The following is a 12,922-nucleotide window of genomic DNA, read 5'->3' as shown; positions in this document are numbered from 1 at the left end:
AAGTGCGCAAAAGATTTTCTCCGGCCTGGTGCTGGGTTCTTCTGGGGTTCAATGTTTGAGAAACGGATCGTTGGCAGACTCCCTCCTGTAGATCGTTGATACGTCGAAGCTTTAAATCCTCTGTGTGTCTAAAGCCCGATTGTGTTCCTTAATTTTGCGGCTTTTTAAAATTGCGAATGCCGAATTCTCGGTTATAATCGGCCAGCCTGAGTAAATCCTTGCGTTAATCTAATAAACTTCCTATTTCACATTTTAGTATCCGATGTTTGTTTTTATTCCTGTCAGCCGTGTCTCCCTTTTTCCTCAATAGCAATTACTTTGTTTATGTTGTTGCGAATACGCGATATATACACTCGAACTTCGTTATAACGAAACGGTTTATAACGAAGTGATGGATATAACGAAATGATCGCAATTCTCCTTGGAAGCTCAGTCAACACGGGCTATATATGGAAGCTACGGCTGTAACGAAGTAATCGCCGGGCCAAATTCGTTTTAACAAGGTTCAAGTGTATACCAATATTTGGAATCTTGTACAGGCACGCAGGCGTGGAATCAAGCTCCAGTGAGAGCTCTTCGTAGGCTCCCTTAACGTCTAGATAATGTAAACAGATATTTGATTCACTGATTTAAAAACACGGGCTTCCATCGCAGTGTTGATCTAGACCTTGAAAAATTTTAGCGTGAAAAACACGGACAGGAAGAGTAGACGACACGAGCGCTGAAACATGAAACAGAGCCCAAAGAACTAGAAATGTAATTCAACAGTACTGCATATTGGGCGAGTTGGTTGACATACAGCGCTCGTGTCGTCTACTCTTTCTGTCCGTGTTTTTCGCTCTAAAATTTTGCAAGATGTATGTCAACCAACTCGCCCAATATGCAGTACTGTTGATCTAGGCTGGACTGGTCGTTAATCCTAATCACGCGTTCTGTGCGGAGGGGTCCTGGTAATCCTGAAGTGGTAATCTGTGTATGCAGGACTACCTGCAGACGAACCTGAACCAGTGGGATTTCCTTCTTCGAAATCTGTCGGCAGGCATCCGTGGCGTCAACGATATGCTTCCAAAGGTTAAGAAAGCGGCGATCTCGGACGTGACGAGTTATTACGAGCACGCCAGAGCACAGGCAAGTTACTGCCGCACTTCATGCACTTTTTTAAACTTTACACTGGTAAATTGCTTATTGAAGGGCTTGAGTTATTCTTTGATGACAGCTTACTGTACACCCCCTGATGACGATGATGACGAAGTTGATGATGATGATGATTTCTCTGTAAGCCTATTTGCAGGTTTACAAGGCTGTTGTACTCAGATTTAACACTGTGAGAAAGAATGAGTCCGAGTGCTGCCTAATTAAGAAATGCTTAATGTCCAATGCATGTGTAATTTGAGCTACAAACGGTAGCCCTTTGCTTGCGATTTTGCACTGTATAAAACAATTTACGCAGTTTCACAATTTCACAATTACACAGTTTACGAGTTTGTACATTTATTATAGAAGAATGTGTGTAGTTGCGCGTTTGCGCGACGTGCGCGTTGAAGTAGAACTAACCATATACGGAAGATGCAAATTGTGCATGTTGTGTGTATACATTATGAAAGGCTTACGACCATAATGAGCTCCAGCTACTTTGATCTGCTTAAAATCATTATGACTTTGGCGGGCATGACAATAATTTTGTGGTTCATAAACGTCCACAATAAAAGCTGCTATGTATAATACCGTTAATTCTACTTCACTTGCCTATTTGTTATCGATTTGAATATCGTTATCGCTGTCGTTATCGTTATGTTATCGATTTGAATTCATCTGGGTTATTTTGCTAGTTTCCGTATTACGTGCGTTGGATTTTTTTTACACCCATCTTACTAGCGCTGCAGAGAGATGTGTGTGTGTGAGGGGGGAGGGAGCGGGGCAATTCAAGAAAGAACGAAATACAGTTTGCTATATATAAATGCAGAAAAAATAGTTTTTAGAAATTCTACCTTTCCGAAAACGTTTTATGAATATCACCAGTTGTCTGGGGCAACTTCAACTTAAATGTCAGCAAATATTTTGCTCTGGTTGCTTTTGCTTTTTGTTCGCGTGTGCTTTAATATTTCTGCTTTAATTGTTTTTGCAGTTTTTTTATCTGTGGACGTTCAGGTCGCAGCATACACTGTTGGTGTTATGGTTGACATATATTAACCTAGAAAATAAGTTTTAACTGAAATAATCAACGAGTTGATGACGGTGAGTATATCTATTCATTGTTGTTTCATGTCACGAGTCATTCTGCGCTCCTTTGTATTTTTTTCACGAACCAGGAGCCGACGGCGCTACGCTCTAGCTCCTTGAGCTAACGAAATGACTCCGAAGCTTTGTGCACTATCTCAAAGACATTCTCACTTTGCAGGTTAGGGAGCGCATCGGAGATTGCCGGCTGCCATACCTACTGTACAGTACAACCGTCAGTGCCGTCTGCGAGGAAGGCATCCGGCGTTTCGTGAGCAAAACAGCCGCTTTACGTCTGGTCCTTCATTAATGGGAACAGGAAAGCTTGAGGCCTCGTTTCAGAGCAGCGCGATATGCTGGCTTTATTTTTGAGCTGTCTCAGGTTAGGTACAATCTTATAATCCTACTAGCTGCGTAACTTCGAAGAAAAAACACCCACATCGCGCGTGACCGATGTTCGGACCGCTTCCGGTCAGTTCAGGAGATGGTGGCGCCGCCTATGAGTTGGGCAGGCAGCTATTTGTGGCACCCTGAAACTCTTTTTCTACATGAATATTGTGTTTGATGAAACGCTAAGGTGCTCGCTTGAACGCCACAAGTGGCGCGACAATACCCTGGCTGCTTTGTTTCGCACCAGACAAAGTGTCTGGATTTTGATGCATGAGCTGTATAGGGGGTTCCTCAGCTGCTATCAATGAACTCTGGCTACAGCCCCCATGTTCTTGGGTCGGTGGTGTCACACCAGACTTTTTAAGCGAATGGCTTGAACCATAGCATTTAAAATATCGCGTTTGGCTGTTTGAGCCACTCCGACATTAGTATGCACCGGTTGTGTGGAGACAGCAGACGCCGTCTGCTGGACCTCACCTATGTGGAAGTATTTCTGCCACCGCATGCCGCGTTCATCTATGTGCGGCGAGACGTGTATTTGGGAACTCTTTAAGTTGGCCTCTATAAATAGGATAGCACGTTATAGCCACGCAGACATCACTTCCACCGAAAACGAAGATTTTATAAGCTAGAAAAGGCCGAAAAACGAATTACAGATTTTTAAATTCTTTATTCTCAGTGATTAATGATTCCCTTGCTGCCGGGAAAACGTAAACATTACCAAAGAGAGCCAAAAAATCCATTTTGTTGAGTACAATAGATACATAGAGTTGACTTCAGTGTCCCTTTCAACAAAAAACCCTGCGTCCACACTATGGCCAATAAGAAGGTTCTCCAGATGCAGTCCAGAGACTGTCGTGGTGGCTGAATGGTTATAATGTCAGGATATTGAGCACGAGGTGGCGGGTTCGTATTCCATCGGCGGAGACCGCATTTCTACGGAGGCAAAACGCAAAAGACGTCCGGTATAGCGGCACTTTCTCAGTCTGCCTACCTGCACTCTCTTCACCATCCTGGGCCGCCGCGGTGGCTCAGGGGTTATGTCGCTCGGCAGCTAGCTGTCCCGAAAGACGCGTGTTCGATCCCGGCCGCGGCGGTCGAATTTCGATGGAGGCGAAATTCTATAGGCCCGTGTACTGTGCGATGTCAGTGCGCGTTAAAGAACCCCAGCTGGTCGAAATTTCCGGAGCCCTTCACTACGGCGTCCCTCAGAGCCTGAGTCTCTTTGAGACGTTAAACCTCCATAAACCAAACCAATCTCTTCACCATCTTTGCCCTCATGGCTCAACTGTGGTGTTGGAAAGTGGGACAATTACTGTTCCTTTCACCCTTAAAAAGAACATTAGCATATATTCATTATTTTTTTTGGTGCTAAAGCACTATTTCGATGAGTAAACCCCGAGCAAGATCTTGCGACGTTTGCGGGTTTGTGCCATCACTGCCGACGGTGCTGCCACCTCACAGCATCGTTCGCACTCCTAGCGCCCTCTCTTGGCCGATACTCGCGCCCACACAGCGTCGCCGGCGCGCTCCGCCGTCTCCGCTCCCGACGTGCGAAAGCCATCGGCGTTGGAATCACGCGAGCAATCGCGCGGCGGCGATGTACGCGTGCTGCTCGTGGCGTGTCTTTTCATTCGGTTGCCTTTGAGGGGGTGTTGCCTCAGTTGCCTTCGCTCGTCCTATTAGGTTTAACTACGTTAGAACCCTACCATTTGTGACATGAGAAACAGCATGATAAGCCAACACTGGAAAGCTAATAGTAAAGTGACAAGGCAAGCCAACGTTAATGCAGTTCTTCCTTCGCAGGGTTGTATAATTTAGCCAAAAACGCTGTCATTTTTTTTTGCTTTTCAGGGTGAATTCTGGCTTTGTGTCTGGTGTTTCTTCCTCTTCGGCGTGCCGGCATTCTTGGTGGCCCTTTCCCTCTCCACCTATTACGCCAAGGCATCCGCGCCCTCTACCAGCCGTCGAGGGTAAGAGACATCACCGGAAACTGCCTTTCTGCAATATCTGGGAGTCCAGCGGGGAGGCTTTTCAGAAAATCGCGATCTTAATTTTTGACCGCACCGCCGACTATAGTATCAATACCACAAGCGGCACACTGTCGTCTTGGCACTAAGTCTACACTTATATAGCTGCGGCCTTCCATTGGTTGTATGCTGCTGTTCCAAGCGGGAATATATGTAAAAGCTTAGACGGTGCTTGAACGTACTGAGAAAATCTCTTCTTTTCTTTTTTTTCTGGATGTTGATTCAGGGTATCATTGCTGATAACTCTATCAAAAACGCAATGCTCCTAATTCAACAACTCGACGAATTCAAAGGGACCAGAGCCGTTGGAATTGCTTCCAGAGTTTCTCAAAGGTGCTCATTGTGGTGGGAGCATTAGACGGTGGTAGCAGTACAATTTTAAGACCTGAAGACGCGTATGAAAATGATCACAATACTTTGAAAAAAAAAAAAAAATCTACGGACATTCACTCTGTCTTCTGTAGCACTTATGTTTGGCTAACCTGCTGCATAAGTATGCACTAACTACATCAACAATACGCCGCTTTGAAAACCCTGCTCAAAAAAGGCGTCCCAATAAAACGAGCGCCAGGTGCAATCTCATCTATGGCTTTTTTGTGGCGCCATCTTGTGAACGCGGAGTGACTTTCAAACAGCTAACACTTTCACAATCTGCCGGTACCATAGTACAAATACTGGGGCGCAAAATCTGTAGTGCTGACACCTGCAACTGAAGGCGTAGCTTACACAAGCTATTCGCATGTTAGAGCGCTGCGTGAATGGCAGGCTATCCCACTGCTGTCGAAGTCCAGGTTGCGCGTCACAAGCAGTTCTTGCTTGCGAAATGTGTTTTAACAGTAAAATACCCTGATTCCTTGACACGAACTTCATGGAATTCCTACATGACACCTAACGCATCAGTGAGCGGCAGTGGTCGGCATTTTTCATAGCGCAAATGTGTCGGCAAAAATGCTGAAATCCGCACTGAATTGTGCATGTTAATGTGAGGTGGGTTCAGTAAGTTCCATCCACTAGACTGTAAGGTTATTATGCGCTGAAACTGAGAGGTGCTATACGCCTGGAACTTTGTCCCTTCCCGGAGCAACCCCCCCCCCCCCCCCCCCCTCCCTTACTTTTTTGGTGCAGTCCCCTCCTAGCGGTCATGCAATTGCGTCATTTAAGTACTTGTCTCTGCCGTTATGGAAGAATGAGTCTGACTGTTGTCTGTTCCGGTGCCCTGCATACGTGACAGACTGTCGTGGTAATACCCTACGTCGTACAGTGCCTTCCGAGGTAGAGTCCCTTAACGATAGAGTGCCTTCTACGGTAGAATTTCTTTTGAATCAGGGTGCCTTGGAGGTTAGAGTGCGTTCCACGGCAGTGTGCCTAAAAGGTAGGTTTTTCCGAAGCCGATTGCCTCGATGCTGCGTCTTCAGCGGTATAGTTAGGCCTCTAAAGCACTGTCTGTTCGTTTTATGCGAAGCATACTAAAATAGCCCAACCCAGCTCCTCGAGCGCGGCGGTGTCGTTACCATTGACCTTTCGTGACCTCCATGTCATACCACGTGATGCGTGACGTCACAGCAGATGAAAAACGGGCGCCCAGCTCTCGCCGTCGCGCGAGGCGTCGCGACCAAGGAGGACCACGTGATGCGTGACGTAACGACATAGGAGAAACGGGGCCCCAGCTCGCGCCGTCGCGCGAGGCGTCGCGACCAACGTTACTAGAACCAACTAGTAACGTTGGTCGCGACCAATGTGTTTCCTACTTCTGCCGCTAGGTGCGCTGTAGTGAACACGTGATGCTGGAGCGGCGGTATACAAGGGGGTGCGCCTGCCTCTGCTAGGCGTACACGGGATAGAGATGCCTCCTGGAGACAGGGCTGCTCGTTGGAATGAGAAGCAAAAGTTGCGGCGTGCTACAGAGACTGATGAAGATCGTGAAGAACGTCTAGCCAAGCGGCGTGCTCGATATGCAACTCGGCGACAATATGCTTCGCATCTGACTAGGCTTAACCTAAGCTAAGCCTCAGCCATTTTTTCGTGTAAATTACAATGTATATTGCAGGTTTTTGTTTGTTTCTTCTGTTTTGTTTTCTACTTGGGCTTTATGTATTTATGTATTGCACCGTGGTGCTCTTGCTCTTTCTTGTTTTGTGTTCTTGTGTGTCAATGCTCCTCCCTATGTAATACCCTCGATTGAGGGCCTTTAGTGGTTTATTGAATAAATAAATAAAATAGTTCCTTCGGAGGCAGGGTGCCCTCCGGGCAGAGTGCCTTCCTGGGTAGCACGCCATCACCTGTGCGGTATAGTAGTATTCTCTGAGGCATGACAAAAACCAGCAACTTGACTAACGTGCGTTAGCAACACTTTATAATTCTGCTAAATGACGAAGCAGTGAAAAACGTACAGAAAGTTTGATTGAAGTTTTAAGTTCGCCTACTCACTTCATTATGCCTTAACACGCTTTGTAGCTTTCACTCAAGCGCCAAGAACCTTTGAGATCAATAAATGTACAGAAGTTACGGGGCCCTCTTACTGGAACAACGGTTCACTTTCTTTTCCTGATTACGGCGGGACTACGGTTTGGTCGATATGTCACGTTCGAAAGGTTCAAAACGCCTCACAACCTTGCTCTCTTTTCTTACTCAGGAGCGGAGTTGGCGAAACGTGAAGAGTATACAGTCTTCACGACAGCGCGCCGAGGACGACGAGCTACAATTATATTTTTTCGGCCCGAACAAAAAGACCCCAAGTCGTCTTGAAGAAACCACGGCTACCCTCTGTTCTGGAAACCACACGTGTTATCCGAGTGCAGTGCCGACGAACTGCTATGAAGTTCCCGTTTTCTGCATTCCGGAACGAACATTCCCAAGTGTGCATCGCATGCTTATGATTTATGGGATTTCATTGCAGCGCATAGTGTCTATTCTGTTTGTGCTTACATATGCAGACAGTCCTTATTTATGCGTTATTCCGCTGCAAACTCTGACATCTTCTTTGTTAATTTGCTGCGGCTTCATGACTGAGCTTTTGGTTTCACAGCACCACCAAGAAGGGAACCTGAGTGATCCCGGATTTTTGAGACAGCGAGACAAGTAGGAACTCTGGAACGTCGCAGGTCGTCGTAATTGTTATCCAGTGCGTGTGCGCTTGTTAAGACTGCTTTGCTCTGCAGCGTCAGTGCTCACGCATCGATCAGAGCGTCGTCCGATTAGCCGACGCTCTCGGGACGTTCCTTTACCTTTTGCAAGTAATTCTGTGATTCCGGATGTTTTGTTCTGCATTAGCTACGCCAGTAAGAGCGAAAATTGGGCATTTGACCATTATATTGCCACCGAAAATTGAACATGAACAGTCTCGCTTTGTTTTTCTACACCGTCACCTGTTGTAGACGAGCATACACAGAGACGCTGACTGTGTTGACTTTGCATTGTATTACACTATGTGAAAACGGTCTCATAAGTTGGTCAAAATGACCTCTGTCTTTGGGTTTATCCCAGAGATGGACATGAAGTAGTTCGAGGCATAATAAATGAATAAGAAAATGAGCCTCTACCGCACCACTACAGGAGACGCTCACTAATGTCAAAACGCGATAGCCCGGCTGCATAGAGTTTCTTACTATTACCTAGAGGGAAAGCTGGCGGCGCTGCACTTCAGCCACCATGGACGCTCAAAGCATCATGGGACGGTGAGCTACTTGTTGCGGAACAGTCGTAGTTTTTCGGGAACACAGAGTGGCACTACTAAGAGGTTTAATTCCGAAAACGTTGTTCGTGTGTGCGCAGACGACTTTCGCGCGAACGCAGTGTGCAAAACCCATAGTAGTGAAAACGCTTAGACACACGACGCCAATAAAAGGTTTCACTTTTCTGAAATGCCATTAAAAACCTCTTATAGGGTTTAAGCAACAACATTTTTTTTTAAAACATATTTACTTTTAAAAGTGCGCCTGTTAATTACAAAAGATTAGTTTTTATAGTGTTCATTACTAGGCCAATAGGAGAGCGAGTCGTCTCTTATTTTGGGCAAACTTTGCACTTAAACGCTTTGCTGCTCGTTTATTGCAATCATTAGACAATATATTGAATATTAGTACGTCTGTAGTTAACACACAGCTTTATTTTTCTATTATTTTTTGGCCAAAAGTTGCAGTTCCGCAACAAGTAGCTCACCGCCCCATGATGCTTTGAGCGCCCATGGTGGCTGAAGTGGTCTCGAGGGGTCGCCATGCAAACTCCCATAGACGGGCTGCCAGCTTTCCCTCTAGGTAATAGTAAGAAACTATATGCCCGGCTGCCGCAAGTACATTCTTTGGCAAATAGGGCGAGGAAACGCCATCTTTTTTTTTATCGCTATGCTCCTTTTGTACTTACTAGCCCAAACGAATGGTACAGCCTAAATTATCCTTCCAATCTGAACGGGAAGCTATGGTATGATATAGTATGGTATGGTAGGGTGCGGTATGGTGTGGTACTATACGGTATGGTATGGTACGGACTATGGGAGACGCCTTATGGGAGGGTTCCGGAATAATTCAGAGCGCCTGCGGTTTCCTAACGCTCGCTGACATCGCACAGCCCATGGTTCTTTTTGCCTTTCGTTTCCATCGGCATGACTGCAGGGTTGTAGCATTAACATATCTTCGACTTTTAGGAAGGGTGTGAGAGGCATAATCCTTCTCTGTGAAGGGCACGGCACCTCACCCTGGTTACTGCTTAAATAAAACTCTGCCGATTTTCATCTTGGGGGAGGGAGGGGGGGGGGGGGGGGGGCTTTCTTACCACAGTACTAAACTTCATTTTCAACATTCACAACACATCAAACGGAAGCGGATGACGAAGAGAATTACTACAGGGCACGAGCGCTAACATCCGCTAAAGGCTATATTTGGAGCGTACAGTGATCCTAAAGGAGAAAAAAAATTACCGAAGACACTTTGGAAATTCTAAAGTGTGCTTGGCGAAAGCCTTGTGGTCAACCCACTGCCGCTTCCCCGAACCACTTGGCACGGAATCACTGGGCCGCTTCTGAGCCATGCGTCTCACTCACTCGACTGCAACGAGACGTCTGGCGAAGGAGCAGCAGTGCAGCTGCTACCGCCGTGTGTTGTTGTGACTGAGAGAAGGATGAAAAGGAAATTGCACGGGCCTGCTACTGGCTCAAGCCGAGCCACCACCGCTGCCTCGTGCAGATAGAGGAGAGTCAAAAGATCAGAGGAAAGAGAAAAGGGGAAGAAAAGACGCGCGTCGCAGCAACAACTGCGTCCGCCGGAACGGACGCTGCTCAAAAAACAGATAAACGGCCGAAGCTGCGCTCGCCGAAGCGAGAACAGATACACTGCTACCGTGTTGTTGTTGTTGTGACTGAGAGAAGGATGAAAAGGAAATTGCACGGGCCTGCTACTGGCTCTAGCCAAGCCACCACCGCTGCCAACGTGCAGATAGAGGCGAGGTAAGAGATCAGAGGAAAGAGAAAAAGGCAAGAAAAGACGCGCGTCGCAGGAACAACTGCGTCCGCCGGAGCGGACGCTGCTGAAAAAGTCAGATAAGCGGCCGAAGCCGCGCTCGCCGAAGCGAGATCAGGACCCACTGCTACCGCCGACGCGCGCGCGCTCGTTTTAAAATTCCTGTGTGACGTCATGGTTGCTATGCACAGCTGCGCCCCACACCGGCGCGCCGGTTGTTAAGGGGGGGAGGTGGTTGGGCCGCTGCGTGGAGGAGAGGCCACAGTTGGCACGATTCCAGCGCACGCGGACGGGCACCGTGAGCATGAGCCATTAATTAAAGGCTTTCGCATTTAAAACATATATCTTGGTGCGGGCTAGTCGGTGATTAAGCATGGAATGTGTCAACGCAAAAGAAACACGGTACGAATATGTAAAAAAAAAAAAAAAAACAGACGACAGGACAAGTGCGAACTGCCAACTGAATTTTATTGAAAAACAGGCTACATCTTATACACTCATGAGCATCACTTGTCCGGTTATCGATACAACCATGAATGCGCACCCAAAACCAAAAAAAAACACTCATTCTCATTATCATTACAGGCCAAATGCTGGCAAGCACTTGAGGCTTGACCAACGTTGTATTGTGATGTATCGTTTTTCATTTTATTGTATTGCATCATGTTTTGTTGTATTAAAGTATTATTCTCAGTTGCATTTGCTTTGTCCCCCCCCTTATGTAATGCCTCAACAGAGGCCTTTAAGGGTAAAATAAATGATGATGATGATGATGAGGGCGTGCCTCCAAAAGCAGAAGAAGCGACTGAAGTACGGCCAGAACGCGTTTTTACGGAGGTACGCCGTCATGTGCTTGCCAGTGTTTGGCCTCCAGTGATAATGAGAAGGAGTGTCGTGTTGGCGCTGGATGCGCATTCATGATTGCATCGATAACGGGACATGTGATGCTTCCGAGTGCATAAGATTTGGCCTGTTTTCTAATAAAATTATTTTCGTAGTTCAGCGCTTTTCCTGTCGTCCATGTTTCTACTTCTTCGTTCCCCGTTTCTTTTGCGTTGCCACATTCCATAAACCACGCTAAAAGGACTTTGAAGAAAATCAATAAAACGGTCATTTCTTTTCTGCCGTGAAGGTTTGTATTCTTTGTTCGTCCATACTCTAAGCTGCCAGCAAGCGGCTTTGTCCCGCGAGAAACTACGAGATTGATCTCTAACGATTACAGCCACGTGCATCTGTTTTTACATTGTTCGAGGTTGTAGTTGTTTTCCCCGCACAAATACTTCCTTGGCATTCATCACCGTACCTTGACGAATCCTCCCGCGCGCGTGTGCCATGTTGGCTGCGGTGAGAAGAAAAACGCCGACGCTATATCTGTGCCTTCTTTCTCTCGTCCCGTCTTTCGCGCCTTTTTTCTTGTCTAAAATCGTTCACTAATCATATCTGCGTAGAGCGCGTTGCGATTTTTTAAAATCTTGACGGAAGTTAGCTGAAACGCCCTACATACTAAGATACAGCTTTCTGCGCACTTCGATAAGCCACGAGCGCGAGGCGACGGCGTGCTGTTGACGTGCGCTCACGAGCCAGCCTCGCAGATTTGGAAGCTTGTGCTCGCTCTTGTAGCTCCTGCCGCAGTACTACAGAATGGTGCTACAGAAGAGCTGGACGCGTGAAAGACGATACGAAAGGAAGGTGGCGTAGTTTCTGGCCCGGTGGCTGGTGGTGACAGTGTTGCGCCTCTTGCGTAAGAGGTCGATCAACTGCCTTTTTCGGGACGCTTTCCGAATGGCGCATGCACTTGAAAGTGACGACACGCCTCCAGAGGTGAAATTGGCTCCATTTCTGAGCTTCTGGGACCCCTTCTACTACAAGCACGAGGAGCCGTCCGCACAGTGCCTGAGCAGGATAAGACGAGACATAGCGGACATCATCAAGCGGCCCATACCGGGTGTGCTCATCGCGCCTGAGGAAAATGACTTCACCACTATCCACGTCCTGGTCATCGGTCCCGCCGACACACCGTACGAGGGCGGTTTCTTCCACTTCCTGACAAAATGCACCGCCGAGTACCCAACCATGCCGCCAAGGGTGCGCCTCATGACCACAGATGGAGGCTGTGTCCGCTTCGGCCCAAACCTCAACGAGGATGGCATGGTCTGCCTCAGCATCCTCGGAACCTGGTCGGGACTTGGTTGGCGTTCGGACTACAACTTGAGGACCGTGTCCACCGCCATTAAGTCATTGATGACGGAGGACCCTTACTACAATGAGCCTCGACTTGTGAGGAGAAGAGATCCGTGCGATGCCGTTGGTTACAACGCCTTCTTGAAGTACGAGACCATAAGGGTGGCCTTCTGCGATGCGGTCGAATCGTGCATCGACGGCAGTTCCTTGTACCCGCCGGCGATAAAGGACGCGATAATCAGGTCATTCCCGCAGTTGTACGATAAGCATGTCAGAACGCTCAAAGACCTCGTGCACTTGTCTGGGAGTCTGATGAGGGACCCCTTTGGTGACGGAAACGGAAGGTTCGATTATGAGACGCTGCTGAAACGACTGGTGAGCTTGTACGATGAAGTCATGGATGAAGAATCGAGCGACTCGCAGTGAAAATCTTTGGAATCCATTCCTTCTGCTCCAATAAAGGCATTCAGCATTGACCTTCTGTTTGACTCGAAGCGCGATGATATCTTCGTAGCTTTCTGGCAGCAGGGTCAGCGCCGTCGACGCAGTCTGAACCTTCTACTACTGCACTTCCGCAGGTTAGCTGGAAACTCTTTTGAAATACTCGTGTTCCCTTTTGATGCTGTTGATGCTTTTGTGGTGCAGTGGTTGTAA

At 47.4% G+C, this 12,922-nt stretch overlaps 1 pseudogene; it reads left to right on the top strand.

Moving 5' to 3' along the window:
- Positions 1–11,869: 11,869 nt before the first annotated feature.
- LOC149348225 (ubiquitin-conjugating enzyme E2 Z pseudogene) lies at positions 11,870–12,694 on the top strand (annotated as a pseudogene).
- Positions 12,695–12,922: the final 228 nt, after the last annotated feature.

Source organism: Amblyomma mixtum, chromosome 4, assembly GCF_055824585.1.
Source record: "Amblyomma mixtum isolate Tamu chromosome 4, ASM5582458v1, whole genome shotgun sequence".
In the NCBI taxonomy this organism is placed as follows: domain Eukaryota; kingdom Metazoa; phylum Arthropoda; class Arachnida; order Ixodida; family Ixodidae; genus Amblyomma; species Amblyomma mixtum.
The sequence above is the reverse complement of the archived record's forward strand: the minus strand, read 5'-3'. Positions and strand labels throughout refer to the sequence as shown.